Source organism: Semicossyphus pulcher, unplaced genomic scaffold, assembly GCF_022749685.1.
Source record: "Semicossyphus pulcher isolate SPU_LCO1_2020_fin unplaced genomic scaffold, fSemPul1.0.p SCAF_8, whole genome shotgun sequence".
In the NCBI taxonomy this organism is placed as follows: Eukaryota; Metazoa; Chordata; class Actinopteri; order Labriformes; family Labridae; genus Semicossyphus; species Semicossyphus pulcher.
Genome location: NW_027211759.1, coordinates 31,758,532 through 31,777,191, shown reverse-complemented (window position 1 = coordinate 31,777,191; position 18,660 = coordinate 31,758,532). Strand labels below are relative to the sequence as shown.

General features: G+C 39.5%; 1 pseudogene; it reads right to left on the bottom strand.

Annotated features, from left to right (window-relative positions):
- Positions 1-731: 731 nt before the first annotated feature.
- LOC138612525 (myosin heavy chain, fast skeletal muscle-like) lies at positions 732-11,172 on the bottom strand (annotated as a pseudogene).
- Positions 11,173-18,660: the final 7,488 nt, after the last annotated feature.

The following is an 18,660-nucleotide window of genomic DNA, read 5'->3' as shown; positions in this document are numbered from 1 at the left end:
TTTCACTTGTAGAAATGTTGCCATTTAATAATGAATATATTGTAAAATAAAATGTTTTTTTACTTTCAAAGTAATTGCAGCATCCATAGCCCTGAACAAACACAGCATTGATAAGTAATTTACAACATTATCAAAAATGGAAATGTGATGAGCACTCAAGCCAAACATGAGCACTCAAGGTGGGATTCTGGGATGTCACGTTTTTTCAATAGTTGTTTGTTGCCTTCAATGACTTCTAAGCAAGAATTGATATTGAATTGATTGAAGGTAACTTTCAAAGGAGTGCTTACATTGAAATTAGCAAAATACCTTTGCTTCCTCCTCAAACAGTTTTCCAACCTCACCTCAGGGTTATAAAACACTCTCAGACCTTCTTGAAAATCCATCCAAAATTTTGTTTGTCAACTCACTATTACTGTGCTACAGACCTACTTTTAAATCACACACCTGATATGTGTCAGATTAAGATCAATTATATATCTTTTTTATTTATTTTTGATTTTAAAACAGCCCACACTTTCAGCAGTTCTTTATTCTTTATTCTAATATATTTATTCACCCATTCCAGTATAGAACGTTAAGGTGTTTCACAAATGACTGACATTTGCTCTTTCGGAGCACACACTCGGATCAAAAGAACACAGAAAGCAATTTAAGATTAAAAACAATTTTATTGTGGTATATTTCACATCATATTATATGATTAGAAACAGCCCGTGAGCCTGAGTGCTTTACTCAGCCACATCTTTTCCCTGTACAAAAAAGATAAAACAATCAATACAAAACATAAACCAGCATACATATATGTTATACTCTGCATACTTGTAAAGGATTTGTCTTTCTTTAATTTTATGAAGGGATTAATGGTATTTTATTTCATTGATGACAACAGTATTGCTTGAAGTAAATTGGAGTATGCAGAATTTTATTTGATTCGTGTTTTGACCATTCAAATTGTTACTTTACCTTGCCAGAGTCGCGGCTCTTTGCTCTCAGTTTGTTAACCTGGGACTCTGCAATGTCAGCACGCTCCTCAGCCTCCTCAAGCTCATGCTGGACCTTCCTGCACTTGGACAGATGAACATTGGCCTGCTCCTCCTGAAATAAGTAGCCATGGCATGAACAATTGTTAAAATGTTAAAGGTTATTGTGCATTGTATTAAGACTACATAGTGGTCTTTGTTATAAACAAGTTATGTCTTTACCGCTTCCTCAGCCTGCCTCTTGTAGGCCTTCACCTTCAGCTGCAACTTGTCAACCAGATCCTGCAGCCTGGTAACATTTTTCTTGTCCTCTTCAGTCTGTTATAGAAAAGAGAGATTCACATGTTTAAGAACTTAAAATGATAACTATATTTGATTTATTTCCATTTTTTTTTATATCAAAATGACTATACCTGGTAAGTGAGCTCCTTCACTCTCCTCTCATATTTGCGGACACCCTTAACAGCATCAGCTCCACGTCTCTGCTCTGCCTCAACCTCAGTCTCCAGCTCACGCACCTTCAGAATACAGTAAGACATTAAATATACATATTTTCCTCAAAGTCTATCCTCAGCTGTGCAAGAAATTAACAAGACTTTTTACCCTCGACTCAAGTTTCTGGAGCTGCTTCTTGCCACCCTTCATGGCCAGGTTCTCAGCTTCATCCAGACGGTGCTGCAGGTCCTTAACAGCAACCTCAAGGTTCTTCTTCATTCTCTCCAGGTGAGCGCTAGTATCCTGCTCCTTCTTCAGCTCCTCAGCCATCATAGCAGCCTAGAGGAGACACCATTCAATGTTGATTTGAAATTTCTTGAAAAGACCCATTTACGAAAAATAACAAAATAAGAACAAATTAAATACACCTACATCAGTGATAGCCTTCTTGGCCTTCTCCTCTGCATTTCTTGCTTCCTGAACAGTGTCATCCACTTCACCCTGGACCTGGACCAGATCAGTCTCAAGCTTCTTCTTGGTGTTCATTAGACTTGTGTTCTAAAAGAAAAGAGAAGTTTAGTGCTTTCTATAGATTCATGATTGGTGAAATAGTGGAGAAATGAAAAGAAAATTCACCTGAGAGTGCAGAAGACCGACACGCTCACTGGCGTCCACCAGCTCCTGCTCAGCCACTTTGCGACTTCTCTCTGTCTGTTCCAGACCAGCTCTAAGTTCCTCAATTTCAGCGAGCATGAGACCGTTCCTGCGATCTACCATAGCAGCTTGTTCCTTAAAGTCCTCCTGGGCTCTGAGAGCATCATCAAGGTGCAGTTGGGCATCCTTGTGAAAAATGTCAGGAAAATGTTCACTTGAATGCCAAAATTTAAGGACACTGATCATAATCATTACCAGAACTCTATGTCATACAATACCTTCAGTTGTGCCTGTACATTCCTCAGCTGCTTCTGGGACTCAGCAGCCTGGCGATTGGCGTGGCTCAGCTGAATCTCCATCTCATTCAGGTCTCCCTCCATCTTCTTCTTGATTCTCAGGGCATCGTTCCTGCTCCTGACCTCAGAATCCAGAGTGCTCTGCATGGAGTCAATCACCCTCTGGCTGTTCCTCTTGATCTGCTCCATCTCTTCGTCTTTCTCTGCCAGCTTCCTGTCCACCTCACCCTTGATCTGGTTGAGCTCCAGCTGGACACGCAGGATCTTGGACTCTTCATGCTCCAGAGTTCCCTGATATAATCAGAGAATGAAATATTAGTCTCTGCCTTCTGACTTTGTATAGTTTATTTCTCCATTATATTTTTCAGAAGAAGATCTGGCCTGTAAAAAAATGTACCTCAGCCTCTTCAAGAGCTGTCTGGATCTCAGACTTCTCAGTCTCCACCTGCTTCTTGGCCTTCTCCAGCTCATGGATGCTCTTGCCAGTCTCACCAATCTGTTCAGTCAGATCTGAGATCTCCTCTGCAGAGAGATGCATGCGTTTTATATTGTTAAGCCTTAAAATGTATAATTAGGAATTAATAAAATGTAAGAAATACACACTTTTATCACAATGTTACTGTACAGTGTAGAACTCACGTTGCAGGTTCTTGTTTTCACGCTTCATGGTCTCCAGCTGATCCAGAGCTTCCTCATAGGAGTTCTTCATCTTGAAGAGCTCAGTGCTGAGAGAACGAGCCTCCTTCTGAGCTCCCTCAAGCTCTGCCTGACCCTCCTCGTACTTCTGCTTCCACTCTGCCAACACCTGAATAACAATTTAGTCACTTAGTCATTGAACAACACAATGACAAGTTTTCTTCTTTGCTTGTCATGGTTGCCCAAAGTAAACATTACCTTGTCAAAGTTCCTCTGCTTCTTGTCCAGGTTGGCAGCCAGACCATTAGCCCTCTCCACATCAATCATGAGATCCTCCACCTCACTCTGGAGCCTCTGTTTGGTTTTCTCCAGAGAAGCACACTTGGAATTGGTTGCTTCAATTTGTTCCTCAGCCTCCTGAAGACGCTGGGCAAGCTTTTTCCTGTGAAAGAGTGTTATTAGTCTCAGGGAAAATCTTAAAGTTTAAAATGCCAATAATGTTTTTCCACATACTTTTGCATATAAATATGAATGAAATACAAATAATTACTTATTTCCTGGAGAACCTAGATTAACATATTCAAGTAGTGCAGCGCAAAAGTGACAAAACAAATATAAAAATTATGATTTAGTTAATTGTCTTGAAATACAAGCATTGATACAATTAATAGCATTGTCAGTTGAGCTAAGCTACAATGCTATACTTCTTGACATTTAAATGTTCTTACTGTGTAGTTGTCTGATTGGAAACGCTTAACCTGTACTCACTTGGCTTCCTCAAGCTCCTCAGTACGCTGGATAGCATCAGTTTCATACTTGGATCTCCACTGAGCCACCTCACTGTTGGCCTTGGACATTCCACGCTGCAGCTCAGCCTTTGCCTCCTGCTCCTCCTCAAACTGCTCCCTCAGCAGATCGCAGTCATGGCGGGCTGACTGCATTCCATGGGCCAGAGCATTCTTGGCCTGGTGTAAAAAGTAATATTCAGTGTGTAAAACTTTTAAACAACAAATAGAAAAGGTATCAGACAGTACAAATTTAAAGTCGTCTTACCTTAACCTCCTCTTCAATCTGTCTCTTCAGCTCTTCAATCTGCTGTGTGAAGGCCTGTTTGCCTCTGGTCAACTGGGAGACAAGAGCTTCTTTCTCTTCAATTTGACGGCCGAACTCGCCTTGTGAGGAAGATATCATGATGTATTAGTTTGTGTTACGTTTTACCATAATAGATTCAGAAAACAACAAATCTTTCGCTTATAACTTGTAAATACCATTTTCTGTCAGGAGACGTGCTTTCTGTGCACTCATGTCATTGATCTGACGGACATTTTCATCATTCTTGGTCTTCAGTTCACTAAGTTGGTCCTCAAGAGTACGGCACATCTTTTCAAGATTTCCCTAAGGAGATAAAGAGTGCTCAGTTCAGTGATCAGATTTATTTCTAATGATTATTACCTTGTTTACTACACTAATTTGGGTATTAAAATAAAATTGTATGTATTGTGTACCTTTGCCTTAGCAACAGCCTCCATGTTGCTGGAGAGATCATCAATCTCCATCTTGTATTCACTCTTTTCCTTCTCAAGCTTCTGCTTGACACGCTGGAGGTTGTCGATCTGCTCTCCCAGCTCAGCAACACTGTCAGCCTGCTTCTTGCGAAGAGCGGCAGCAGTGGCTTCATGCTGCAGAGTGGACTCCTCAAGATCACGACGGAGCTTCTGGAACTCAGCTTCACGCTTCTTGTTCATCTCAATCTGAGCAGCAGTGGCACCACCAGCCTCCTCCAGCCTCTCACTGATCTCCTCAAGTTCCCTGGAAAGGTCAGCTCTCTGCTTCTCAACCTTGGCACGAGCAGCACGCTCAGCCTCAATTTCCTCCTCCAGTTCCTCAATACGGGCCTGTTGATTTTAAGTAAGTGGTATTTCAGTAAACTTTCACTTAAAATCAAAAATAATAAAGTAACACAATATGTCACCTGAAGCTCCTTGATCTTCTTCTGAAGCTGAGCACCCATTGACTGCTCATCCTCAATCTTGCTAAGGAGCTGACTGATTTCAAAGTCCTTCCTGTAAGAATAAAAGATAAAGTTATACAGTTAGAGTTTATGCTGTTAACAATAGGTTTTAAAATAATACATTTTTGTTGAAATGCAAAGATAATGTTACTTTTTAAGTTTCTCATCAGTCTGCTGCTTGTCATTCTCAAGATCCATGATGGATTCCTGGGCCAGTTTCAGATCACCCTCAAGCTTTCTCTTGGCTCTCTCAAGGTCCATACGCAGCTTCTTCTCTTGCTCCAGAGAACCCTCAAGCTGAACATTAACAATAGTTTTTAATGTTCATGTTCAACACCTATGTAACATTGCCAATCTGAGTGACTTTGTAAACTTACATCATCCACTTGCTGCTCAAGCTTGGTCTTGGCCTTGGTCAAAGTGTTGACCTTGTCTTCCTCAGCCTGCAGATCATCAAGAGTCTGCTGATGAGACTCCTGAAGGGCTTTCTTCTCCTTGGTCAGCTTAGCAATGCTCTCATCCTGAGAGGCCATCTCCTCAGTCAGGTTCTTGACCTACATTTGCAAGTAAGATGTTATTGTGTGGTAATCTTCAGATATTACTTGATCTGCAAGATAATTTGTTGATAATTTCCATACCTTGTTCTCAGTGGCATGTTTCTCCTTTTCCACTTTGGCCAAGGTAAGCTCCAGGTCATCAATATCCTTCTTGAGCTCAGAGCATTCATCCTCCAGCTTTCTCTTCTTGGCAGTGAGCTCAGCATTGATTTCCTCTTCATCCTCCAGTCGCTCTGTTGTCTCTTTGAGTTTGGCCTCCAGCTGAATCTTACTCTTGATAAGTCCTTCACATCTCTCCTCAGCATCTGACAGATTCTCTGATTCCTTGTTTGCATTGAAAAAAAGATGTGAGAATGTCCACAATATATGGACACAAAATGTCAAAGCAAAAATGTATACTTACTGATGCTACTTGCAGCTGCAGATCATTTTTCTCCTGCAGAACGGAGACCATCTTCTCTTCCAGCTCCTTCTTCTTGGCCAGTGCAGCAGCAAGGTCAGTCTGCATCTTCTCATAGTTCTCCTTCATCTGAGTTAACTCCTTCTCAGTTTCAGCACTCTTCAGCAGAGGCTTGATCTTGTAGTACACCTTCATCCATGGCCAGTGTTTCACATTCATGAATGAGCGGACATTGTACTGGATGGTATAAATGGCTTCCCTGTGGACAAGAAGTTTCTGTTATTAACAATGTTGCTTTGTGACTTTATCCAATTGTCATTCAGAGTTTGTTGTTTTAAACATGCCTCCTCTCCGTCATCTTCACAAACTCTTTTCTCATGACGTAACCACGGGCGAGAGCCTGAGTCATGGTGACCAGAGATGCAAGCTTTTCATCTCTCATCTCCTCAAGGGTACCCAGGAGACCGGCCTTGAAGAACACCTAAACAAACAAAAAAAATGAAATGATGAATGTATGATACGAAAAAAAAAAATTTTTTCGCTTAACCCTCGTAGTTTGAAGGATTTAAGGAGACAGAGTTCTATAAATGGCCTAAAGCTGGTTGCTGATCTTTATCAAATACTGACTTTTTCCTTAGCCGTTTGTCTAACGTGTTACAAAATTCAAGTCATTAATTCGAGTCATTAATATTGACAAATGTCATAAATGTTCCATTAAGAAAAAATCAAACACACTATCTAGATACAATAACTTTTTGGCACAGCATGTAAATAAAAAAGAAATTAAAGCAATTTACCTTGGTGTGTCCAAATCTGTACTCATCATGATTAACATCAATTGATCCAAGCAGCTTCTCTGAAGCCTTCTTGTTATCAATGAACTGGCCCTCAGGGATGACACTAGCATTCAGCACCTTGTACCTGTCATAAAAGAGTTAAAGGACAGTGTGAGCATTTTCTTTTAATATCCTGCAGTAATATTATCTTTACATACTCATTGATACCTCTGCTTGAAGTCAGCATAGACGATTCTGCTAGGGAAACCTTTTCTGCAGATTCTGATACCCTCCAGCACACCGTTACACCTGAGCTGGTGGATGACCAGGAAGTTCTCCATGAGACCTGTAAAACCACATTTATTGTAGTTAGAATTGTTCTGTTGAATGAACAACACAAAATAAAGTAAACTGTACCAACAAAATAAAAAAGTCTCTATTGAGATTTTCTTTTCTATGTACCTGGAGTCTTGGACTCATTGGGAATCAGGCAGCGCACAAAGTGAGGATGAGTGCTCCTCAGGTTAGTCATCAGCTTGCCCAAGTTCTCCTGTAGATGCAAAAACTCTTGTTGTAACAAATATCAATTAAGAATTGGAGTGTTATCTGTGATTTGATTTCATATCCAAGTTTTCAATGTTAAAACTCACTCTGAACTGTGAAGACACAGTCTGCATAGAACCACCCTTCTTCTTGCCTCCCTTCTTGCCAGTCTCTGTTGATAAATTTAATTAAACATGGTTTGTTAAAAAGAGTCACAATTTTCATTTTCATATGCCACAGTTTAGTTAGAAATATCTATATCTACAAAATGTAAGATGTATGATTTAGTTTACTGAAGTTAATATTTTACCCTCAACAACGGGAGGATACAGAAGAGACAACAGTTTAACTGAGGATTTCTGGTACAGCTGTATGACAGAATCGTTCAGTGGATCCTTGTTCTTGTCCAGCCAGCCAGAGATGTTGTAGTCCACGGTACCAGCATAGTGCACCAGGGAGAAGTGAGCCTCAGCCTTGCCCTTTGCGGGCTTTGGCTTCTCAAATGCTTTGTTTTTGCCAAGATGCTGGTCATACAGCTTGTTCTTGAAGGATGTGTCTGTGGCCTTGGGGAACATGCACTCCTCTTCCAGGATGGAGAAGATGCCCATGGGCTTTGGAAAGCGGAAGACATGTGTTATTTAATGATAAGTTGAGTATAACTAAGAACAATTACACAGAATCACAAAATTGAATCATTACCTTCTCAATCAGCTCAATGCAAGCAGCCAAGTCCATACCAAAGTCAATGAACTCCCAGATAATGCCCTCCTTCTTGTACTCCTCTTGCTCCAGGACAAACATGGTGTGGTTGAAGAACTGCTGCAGTTTCTCATTGGTGAAGTTGATGCACAGCTGCTCCAGGGTGTTGAACTGTAAGGGGACAGAAAAACAGCGTGATTTTTTTGTAGGCAAAAACGATGATCGGAAGGTTGGAGGTTCGATCCCCAGCTCCCTCAGGCTACATGTCGAAGTGTCTTTGGGCAAGACACTGAACCCCAAATTGCTCCCGGTGGCATAGCCAATGGATATGAATGTGGTATCTGATTGACAGTTGGGCACTTTACGTAGCAGCCTCTGCCATCAGTGTGTGAATATGTGTGTGAATGTGTGAATGAATGTGACATGTAGTGTAAAAGCAGGTTTGAGTGGTCGCAAAGACTAGAAAAGCACAATATAAGTACAGTCCATTTACCATTTACCATTAAGAAAAGTATGTCAACTTGTTGAATATGAAGCTTACATCAAAGATTTCAAAGCCAGCAATATCCAGCACACCAATAAAGAACTGCCTTGGCTGTTTAGTGTCCAACATCTGGTTGATTCGGATGACCATCCACAAGAACATCCTCTCATAGATAGACTTGGCCAGGGCAGTCACTGAGTTCAGCACCTGAATATAAACAAGGATATTGTTTGATTAAAGTCAATGAAGTGTTTTGCAAAATACTGAAATACTGCTTTCCTGAGCTTCCTCTTACGAGATATATGACACCAAACATCATATTTTGATAGTCCTTGAAAGATCCTAAATAAAGCATTCTAAGTATTAATTTCATCAAACTCAGTACCATATTACTGAAGTAGAAGTGACCAAACCAATATGTTAAAATAGTATATTGGATATTAATATTTCATGATTACCTGAGGTACAGTCTGTCCCTTGGTGACATACTCATTTCCGACCTTCACTCTGGGATAGCACAGAGCCTTCAGCATGTCAGCAGAGTTCAGACCCAGCAAGTAAGCAACCTTGTCAGCCTCTGACAATAGTTAAGTGATTAAATGTTAATACATACAGTATGTGATTCTGAAAGTCAATCATAATGTAAGAGAAACCAGCCTAATGGAAAACTTCAAGACTGTGGTTTTCAAGCTATAATTCTTTGCTGATGTTAAGAACTCACCCTCTGTGCCATCAGGCTCAGCCTGCTCTTCACGCTGCTTCTGCTTGAACTTCATGTTACCATGGTGAAGCACAGCACCAGTCATCTTGTAGATGCTCATCTTCTCTTCACCACTGAAGCCCAGGATATCAATAGCATTCTGTGTTCAAGAGAGGTGTCCAAACAAGAGACAGACACTTTAGAAGATGCAGTAAAGATCAGTTTGATGTTGCATTTATTGCACACAACATATTTAAACATTTTGTAGTGAAGACTACTCACATCAGTGGCTTCCAGCTCAACTTTGTCATCAATGCTGGCCACAGTGATCTGACCCATGCTGCACATGGGGAAGTCGTAGGGGTTGGTTGTGATGAGTGCCAAATCTGGAGATCAAAAAGAGTGACAGGCTCAATACATTGTTTTCTAAGAAAATTGAAGTAGGTTTTTCATTTTGCAACAAGTCAGTGTGTTTACCAAGCAGCTCAGGTTTGTGGGCGGTCATCATCTGGTAGAAGATGTGGTAGCCTCTTTCATCAGGAAGCTGGAATGTCACTCTAGACTTCTCCAGCAGATCTACAAATGTTGTTCATTAGTCACATCCTGGCCAATTCTTTATTCCAGTAATCTGTATGTACTATGAGGATTTTTACTTACATGTCTCAATATCAGCACTAGACAGTTTGCCAGTTGTGCCGAAATGGATTCTGATAAATTTACCCTGTTTAGAACAAAGGGATGTTAAATATCCATCCACATGGGCAATGTATAGAAGGACCTCTGTGATTTTGCAAGAATTCCTTCATACTTACAAAACGAGATGAGTTGTCATTCCTCACAGTTTTGGCATTACCATAGGCCTCCAGCAGAGGATTAGCTGCAATAATCTGATCCTCCAGTGAACCCTACAGAGAAGGTTTAGAGTTGATAGCCGGAGTAATTTTCACCCCCATGGAAAAATATTCCATACTAAAAGTACTTTCAGTTGATAACATCATCGACATAACCCCACCTTTGATGTGTCCCTCTTCTTGTCTCCACCAACTGAGATGGTTGCAAAGTACTGGATGACACGCTTTGTGTTCACAGTCTTTCCAGCACCAGATTCTCCACTAGGTATAGAAAAAGTTTTGTGAAGACTTGTTCTAGATATTTGTTAAGATATAGATGTTAAACATGCCAAAAAATGTTACTTACGTGATCAAGACAGACTGGTTCTCCCTATCTGTTAAATAAAACAACAAAGGAATTAAGCACATTTTCCTTCAGCAGAAACCTCCTATACTTTCAAATTCTCTGCTGTTATGGTTATGTCTTACCAGTAAGCATGAACTGATAAGCGTTGTCAGAGACGGAGAAGATGTGGGGTGGAGCCTCCATACGCTTCTTGCCTCTATAGGCATTTACAACTTCAGAATCGTACACTGGGAGCCACTTGTAGGGGTTCACAGTGGCACAGAACAACCCAGAGTAGGTCTGAAAGTGATTACAGAGATTCAGTAGTTACCTCAGTGTTTCCCACAAGTAAAGCCATCTCCAAAACTTTCTCATTTCTTATTAGGGCCAATTTCTTACGTAGATCATCCATGCTGCATAACGCTCTTTGAGGTTATAAAGCACAGACGCTTCATTGAGATGGGTCATCATGGCCATGTCCTCAATTTTGTCGAACTTGGGAGGATTCATTGGAGAGACGTCATCTTCTTTAACTGTCCTCTCCTAGAACCGGAAATTTGTCACAATGAGAACTGATCACATTGAATAAGTTGACTCTGAGTTAAAGATACCAACCTCCTGAGTGTCCAAGACTTTGACAGTGACTTTGCCACCGTCTTTCTTGACAATTGTTGCCTTCAGGTACAGCTCTTTGACGTCTGCTACATAGCAGGCAGCCTTAGCATCAAATGGTTTGCTTTGAGCCTCAATTCTCTCCTTCTCCGGTTTCCGGAGGTAAATGGCAGCTTTGCCATAAACGGCCATCTCTGCGTCCGTACTCATGGTGGCGCCTTTTGTCTGTTAGATAAGAGCAAAGGAGATGCCATCTTGATGTTTCAAGTCAATGTAAGTAAATAGTAATTGAACACCTGAAATTCTCCTGAGAAGTAAACATAACCACATTTAAACCATGTTTCAATATCCTCATATATTGTTTTTCAATGTTATTACAGAATAAGATACAGAGAATAAATAGTAACATATAGTTCTAACATATAGTTTTGTCAAAATATTTGGAGATATGTCACACACACACACACACACACATATATGTAAATATATTTATATATTTAATTTTTTCTTACCTGACCCCCACTCCGTCAATAGTGTTCACCAATCCTGTTCAAAACAGTTTTTGTTATTTTAGGTCAAGCAGGTTTAAAAACACTTTTAGATTCACTCAATTAATATGTTAACATCACATATATCCTAAGTAAGAAATACATTGAATTGGTCTGAAGCACAAATGAGCATAGTTATACCACAAGCAGGAACTCACAGGTCTTCTGTCCCACACTGTTCCCTGAAGGACTACTTATATTGAATGGGTTTTGCTGACACTGCCAAAGTTAAATATGGAATACATTCCAAATGTGGTATGGTAATGTAGGCAGTGATATTGAAGACATAATAAAAACGAGTTGAACGTATATACATCTCATGTTTCAGGTTTCAGTTAGTAAGTCAAGTTCTTAAATGTTGCTTAATCATTACTTCAGTTAGAAGATTTACTTACATCAGTGAGTTATAATTTGATTAAATCAAAAATAAATACATTAATTGAGTTACTGAATTTGTCTACCTCTATATATTATTCTATATTTTTGTAATTCGTTTTTTAAAGTTGTACAGTAAGTTTTCAATTGTTATTTTGATCATGTAATGTAAACAAAATAAGTCTTAGATAATAACAGAACAATATTCTTTTACATTCCATTAGCATCCCTTAAAATTAATCGTCATTACTGATCCCTAATTGTATTGAGCATTGTAACCCAAGCTTTCAACACTTTGAATGTCATATCCATGTATGGGTTGTCATTGCTGACTTGTGCCATTTATGTCCCTGAGTGATGTACTCAATTTAACTGAGATAAAATCTAACTAAATATTTTCTTTTTCTGAAAGTCTTTATGTGATTTTTGTTCTGTTACAGAGACAGGACACTTTAGAGAATGTGAGGACATGGTGGTCGCCCAGCAAGATATACATTTGGGACAACCAGAAACAATATATTTTGACCTGTCTTTAAATACCCCATGTAATTGATCATACCTTTTAAGGATTCCGCTTATGAATTGAATAGAATATTTTTATTCTCATTGTGAAGTCGTACACAACAAAATGCTGTTGCACTGCCTGAGCTGAGCTCATATACAATAAGGAGTCAAATTAAAGTGAAAATTACCCAGGCACACACACAAGTTCAAAACATTCATACATACATACATACACACAGTACCTTTGTGTTACATAGACATATTGCACTTTTATAGTAAATAAAATTATAAAATAAGAATAGGAATATTGCACTCGAAATAAAAACAGGAATATTGCACTTGTCTGGGATAAGAAATACATTTTAAAAGCATTTTCTGTGCTGTATAGATTATCTTCTGCATCTGCTGCCGAAACAAGCCAGGATCCCATGTGTCAGTATGCTTTCAATGGAGCAGTGGTAGAAGGACACCAGCAGCTGTTGAGACAGGCTGACCTTGAGTGAGGAAGTAGTGTTGTTGTGCCTTTTTTTACCAGGGAGTGTATGTTGATAGACCGTATGAGATGTGGCTGCCAATGAACCTGAGTCTGGAAACTCTTTCCACTGTCTCTCCATGTATGTGCAAAGTGGTCGTCCTGCTTCCTCTTGAGGTCAGTAATCAGTTCTTTCTTTTTATATATACTGTATTTAGGTATATTTTAATGTTGTTTTATAGTTTGTCATAAGGAATAGAAAGCCAGTTATCTCTTACAAATAAAAAAATAAATAGTATAAAATGCTTATTAAAATGAAAATATTCAGCCTGTACAACATTTTCTGGTTACCAATAAAAATACAACGAATCACTGCTTCAAACAAAGCATTAAGCATGAAAACCTTCGTAAGTATGGTTAAGTATTGTGAAGCAAGATAAAGACTTATTATAAATATATATTCATAATCAATCAAATAATTTTCACATGAAGAAATGTTGCCATTTAACAATCATTATATTTTAAAATAACTTGCTTATTTACTGCGAAGTGTTGTCTTTCAATGTCACTGCAGCATCCATAGCTCTGAATGAACACGGCATAAATAATATAAGACATCAAAAATGGAAATGTGATGAAACTGAACAAATCAGGAGAAATTGATTGAATGACTTCTCCATCTCGGCTACTATCCTTCCTTTCCTGAGAGAAGAACCGTGATCTAAGAATGTGGAAGTGGATTATTTTGTTAATGGTTTGTATGTGCTCTCTGTTAAACTTTACTGTAACATCAAAAGAAAACCCTTTTTTGACTCTTCACAGTGTGTTACTGGATGCATTTTGATGAAATCCAAACGTGAGCACTCAAGGGTCCCCATCGTCCACCCAGCGCGAAGCGCAAGTGTCATTGCTATCTGGTGCAGTCGTCATTTTCACGCCCAACGCCCACGTTGTGTAAATAGCAAGTGATCTTGCGCCACCAATAGCGCCCGTGGGCAACAACATGAGATATCCCTGCTTCAGAGCCGTCATTTAAAAGCGAAGTCAATTAAATGTGATGTGTGGCACAGCTGCATCATCTGTCTGTTTTGTTACAGCCTGCTGTTTTTAATGATCTCTGTCAGCAGAACATTGTTTATGACAAGTTACCTTTAATTCACTTCACAACGTGGCATAATGTCACGCGAATGTACGGATGTCATACATGTTTATTTTTTAATTTAACGTACACACACACACAAATAAGAGGAACATTTATTATAATCCTCAAGCAAGACTATGTGGCACCAACAATCATGCCCACAGATATTAACTGTCCAGTGTCCGTTTTATGCACGCACGTGAGCATACAGCCGCGTGATCCAGCAGCAACAATAAGTAAATACAAATTTACAGCCGACCTTTCTTTGATGGTCAGCACACAGAACTTTAATATACATAAGATCCTGTCCGGACCTGACAGCGTGTCTGCAGATTTAAATAATGAATCAGTTACCTGCTGTGCCTCACGCGAGAATGTTATGTTTTGTTTCTGCTCAAAAACAGTCAATACATGAACATCAGGCTGTGGAAACTTAAAGGCCTCTGGTCTAAAGTCTATGGTGCAATCGGTGTTTGCTATTTAGAGGGTGCATTATGGACATTCATCGGAGAGTTCACAACATGAGTCTGTGCTTGTCGCTGACACAGGCACGCAGGCTACTCATAAGGAAAAAGCGGTCTGTTTGCAAATACAGTGAAAAACGTTCTTTAAGGGACAGACTTCAAGCTTTTGTTTCCCTCGTCTCCTGAAATCATGATACTGCTTTCGGTTTGTTAATGATCTGCTGAGAAGTGCAGGAAGACGTGGAAGGTCACCGCTGCCTCTACACACACCTGCCTCACCTCAGGGAGATTCCTACTCCAGCTGCGCACGGGCAAAAAACTACCGTGACCAACACAAAGCTCTCCATACTGGGCGCTCGTTCAGACGCACACTCTCTATAATACAGCAGAAACAAGGAGGTAAATTAATTGCCATACTCAAACATAACTCCCTGTGGCACCGACAATCGTGCACACAGATATTAAAACATTGTCCAGTTAGTGCCATTACGCAGAGTGTCCATTACGCACGGACAGAATGTGATCCAGCAGCAACAATAAGTAAATTGTTCAGTGCTTCAGTGGCTGTAACATCAATTCGTGTTTCAACAAATCGTACCGTAACCTGTGTTTTTTTCTGCGTGTTCAAGGACACAGTGGAAAGAAATAAGTTGAACCTGCCTGTCGGGGTCCGGATTATATAAGAAGAATGATTAAAATCCACCTACAGGCGCACCAGGCTCTTAAAGGGAATGAGAGCTGACACTCTGATTGGTTTGATTCATGTTATGCCGAAAACACGCCAATGAATAATCCAGGGACTTAAGCCAACCTCTTTGTGCCTTGCGCCTCGGTTTGTGGCCACATTGTGCGCTGTTTAACAAGCAAAAGTGTGTCGGACACACCCTAAATCACTTCCGCCTTCCGTCCTCTAAATAGAGCCCAAGGTGTGATTCTGGGATATCAAGTTTTTTTAATTGTTGTTTGTTGCCTTCAAAGTCTTCTAAGCAAGAATTAATCTTTCATTCTCATGTTACTTTACAAAGTAGTGCTTACAGGGAAATGTGCAAAATACCTTTCTCCTCAAACAGTTTTTCAAACCTGATCTGGTCATGCAGATGTGCGCTCTCTCTAATACAAGCAGGAACAGACAGACAGACACACACACAGACAACTATGAGATACATTAATTATAATCCTTAAAACTTAACTACCTGTGGCACTGAGAATCTTGCCAACACTGTCCAGTGTCCATTACCCACGCACTTGAGTACAGTCTTGTGATCCAGAAGCAACAACAATTAAATAAACATTTACAGCCGACCTTTCTTTAATGGTAAGCATACAGAACTTTAATAACATAAGATCCTGTTTGATCCTGACAGCCTATCTAGAGATTTAAGTAATTAATGAAGTTACACTGCGGTGCATCGTGCATTAACATACACAGCATCTCTCTTAATTTTTGTCTATGAGCGGCAGTGGGATTTTAACATCAAAATCACCTGTGTCTATTCTGTGTGTGCAGTTGCACAGAGGATGGAATGAAGTTTAATATGCTGACCCAAGCCCAATTTATATATGAACAAAGACTGAAATCCGCCAAATAGCAACACACCTGCCTGCAGGTGGACCTGGCTCTTAAAGGCAATGAGAGAGAGAGAGATGACTCAGATTGATCGTGTTACTCCCAAAACACATTGATGAATAATCAAGCGTCATGAGCCAACCTTTTTTTTCCCCAATTATTTATTTACTTATTTTTATCATTTAACAAACCTACCCGAACAGGTACACAAATAGTAAAATGAAATAAAATGTATGAAATAAAATAATAATGTCTAAAGGGAAAAACAAAGACAAAACATTAGAATTGAGTAGAGAGAGAAAACAAACAGACAAACAAACAAACAAAAAAACAATAATAGTAAATAATAATAATAATAATAATAGTCATAGTTTCAGTATGGTCATCACAGTAGAAATGTCTCAAAGCACATCCAATCAGGCGAGGTGAATGGTCAGAGGTCCATAAGAGGTTCCCAAGTTCTCAGGAAGATTTCCCCCTTATTTTTTAAGGTGTAGGCGCGTTGTTCCAGTTGTAGTGTATCGTTCAAAATTTGTTTGAACAAATTAAATGTTGGGGGTCTTTGCTGGTTCCAGTTGAGCAAAATGCACTTCTTAGCAATATATGATATTATGCCAATCCTCTTTGTTGACATGGGGTCTAGTGTCTGAACCAACGAGGTACCGTACTGGCGAAATGTTCAACGGAATTTTCAGCACCTTAAGAGTCAGATCATGTACCTCTTTGTGTTTGTGTTTTAATTTTCTGCATTCCCAAAAAACATGGATGATTGACCCTGTACATGTTTAACATCGGTGGCATCTGGAGGAAGAGTTAGGATATATCTTACTTAAACGTAGTGGGGTAAGGTACATCCTGTGCATAAATTTATAATTTTGTTCAATTATTTTATTACAGGACAGTGCAGTTAAGACATTTTGACACATAACATCCCATTGGTCACCACTGAGATCACATCCCAGATCTTTTTGCCATATAGCCTTCAGAGGTGTCAAGGAGGAACTATGATGTTCTAACAGAGCACTGTAGATTGACGAAATTTTCCCTTTCAATGATGTGGAGTTCTCCAGAATCTCCTCCATCCTTGACAGCCCCAGCGACAGAGGTCCTCCTCTTTTCAGAGTAGTAATCAAGTTACGAATTTGTAAATATTTATAAAATTCCTGTTTGGGAATTCCAAATTCTGATCTCAAATCTAAGAAAGATTTAAGGGAGCCTTCAGTAAACAGATGTTGAAACTGAGGTTTACCATATTCTTTACACTTTGTGAGCAGGGATTTTCCAACTGAGGGTGGCAGGTCTGGATTAGAGGATAGAGGAGCTAGCAAAGAGATTCCTGCAGAAGATCCACAAAATTTCTTTACGTCCTGCCAAGCCCTAAGAGTGTTATGAATTACATAGGTTCTTGATACTGAATGAAGGGCATTTATGTTATTAATAAATAGTAAACTGGTCAACGAGGTAGGAGAGCAAAGTTCTTCTTCAATATCTCTCCAGTGAGCAGTTCTTCGTTTTTGTATCCAACTAATCAGGCCTTTTGTCTGGGCGGCCCAGTAGTATAACTGAAGGTCCGGGAGTCCCAGTCCACCTTTCTCCCTAGACTTAGTTAAAGTTTTGAAAGCTATTCCAGGTGAGGAATTCTTCCAAATAAAAGAGCTCATTAGTTTGTTTATGGATTTAAAAAATGCTTTGTCTAAATAGCAAGGAAGTGACTGGAACAAGTAACCAAAACGGGGCAGTATATTCATTTTAATTACATTAATCCGGCCGAGGAAGGAAATGGGAAGTAAATTCCAATGTTCCAGCTCTTCTTTGATCTTTTTGAGTAATGGGTAGTAGTTTATGTGAGACAGGTCTTCAAGTTTGGGAGACACGTTCACCCCCAGATACTTGAATCCACTCTGTGCCCAAGTGAATGGTGAGATGGTCTTGAGTTCAATAGAGATTGGTGAGTTCAATAAGAAGGCATTAGATTTCGTTAAGTTAATTTTGTAGCCTGATATCCTCTCAAATTTGTCGATGAGATCTAGGACTGCAGGAATTGACCTCTCTGGGCTAGTTAGGTACAAGATAATATCGTCGGCATACAATGAAATTCTATTTTCAGTTTTACCAATGTCAATTCCAAAAATGTCTTTACTAGTCCGTATGGCCTCTGCGAAGGGTTCAATTGCCAAATTAAATAGGAAAGGGGATAATGGACACCCCTCTCGACATCCTCTATATAAACTAAATTTTCCTGTGAGAGTGCCATTTATACATATTTGAGCTTGTGGGTTGCTATACATAGACTTGATCCATCCAATACATTTATCGCCAAAATTAAATTTCTTCAAGACAGAAAATAAATATGACCACTCAACCCTATCAAACGCTTTTTCTGCGTCAAGCGATAATACTAACGCTGGTCCATTATATAGGGTCGAGTGATCAATTATGTTTAATAGTCTCCGAATATTATCAGAGGCATATCGCGCCTGTACAAAACCAGACTGGTCGGGGTTAATGAGCTGGGGCAACAAGTCTTCTCATCTATTAGCAATTAACTTTGATATTATCTTAAAATCAAAAACTGGGAGTAGTGAAATTGGACGGAATGAGGTATATACTGTGATATCTTTGTCCTG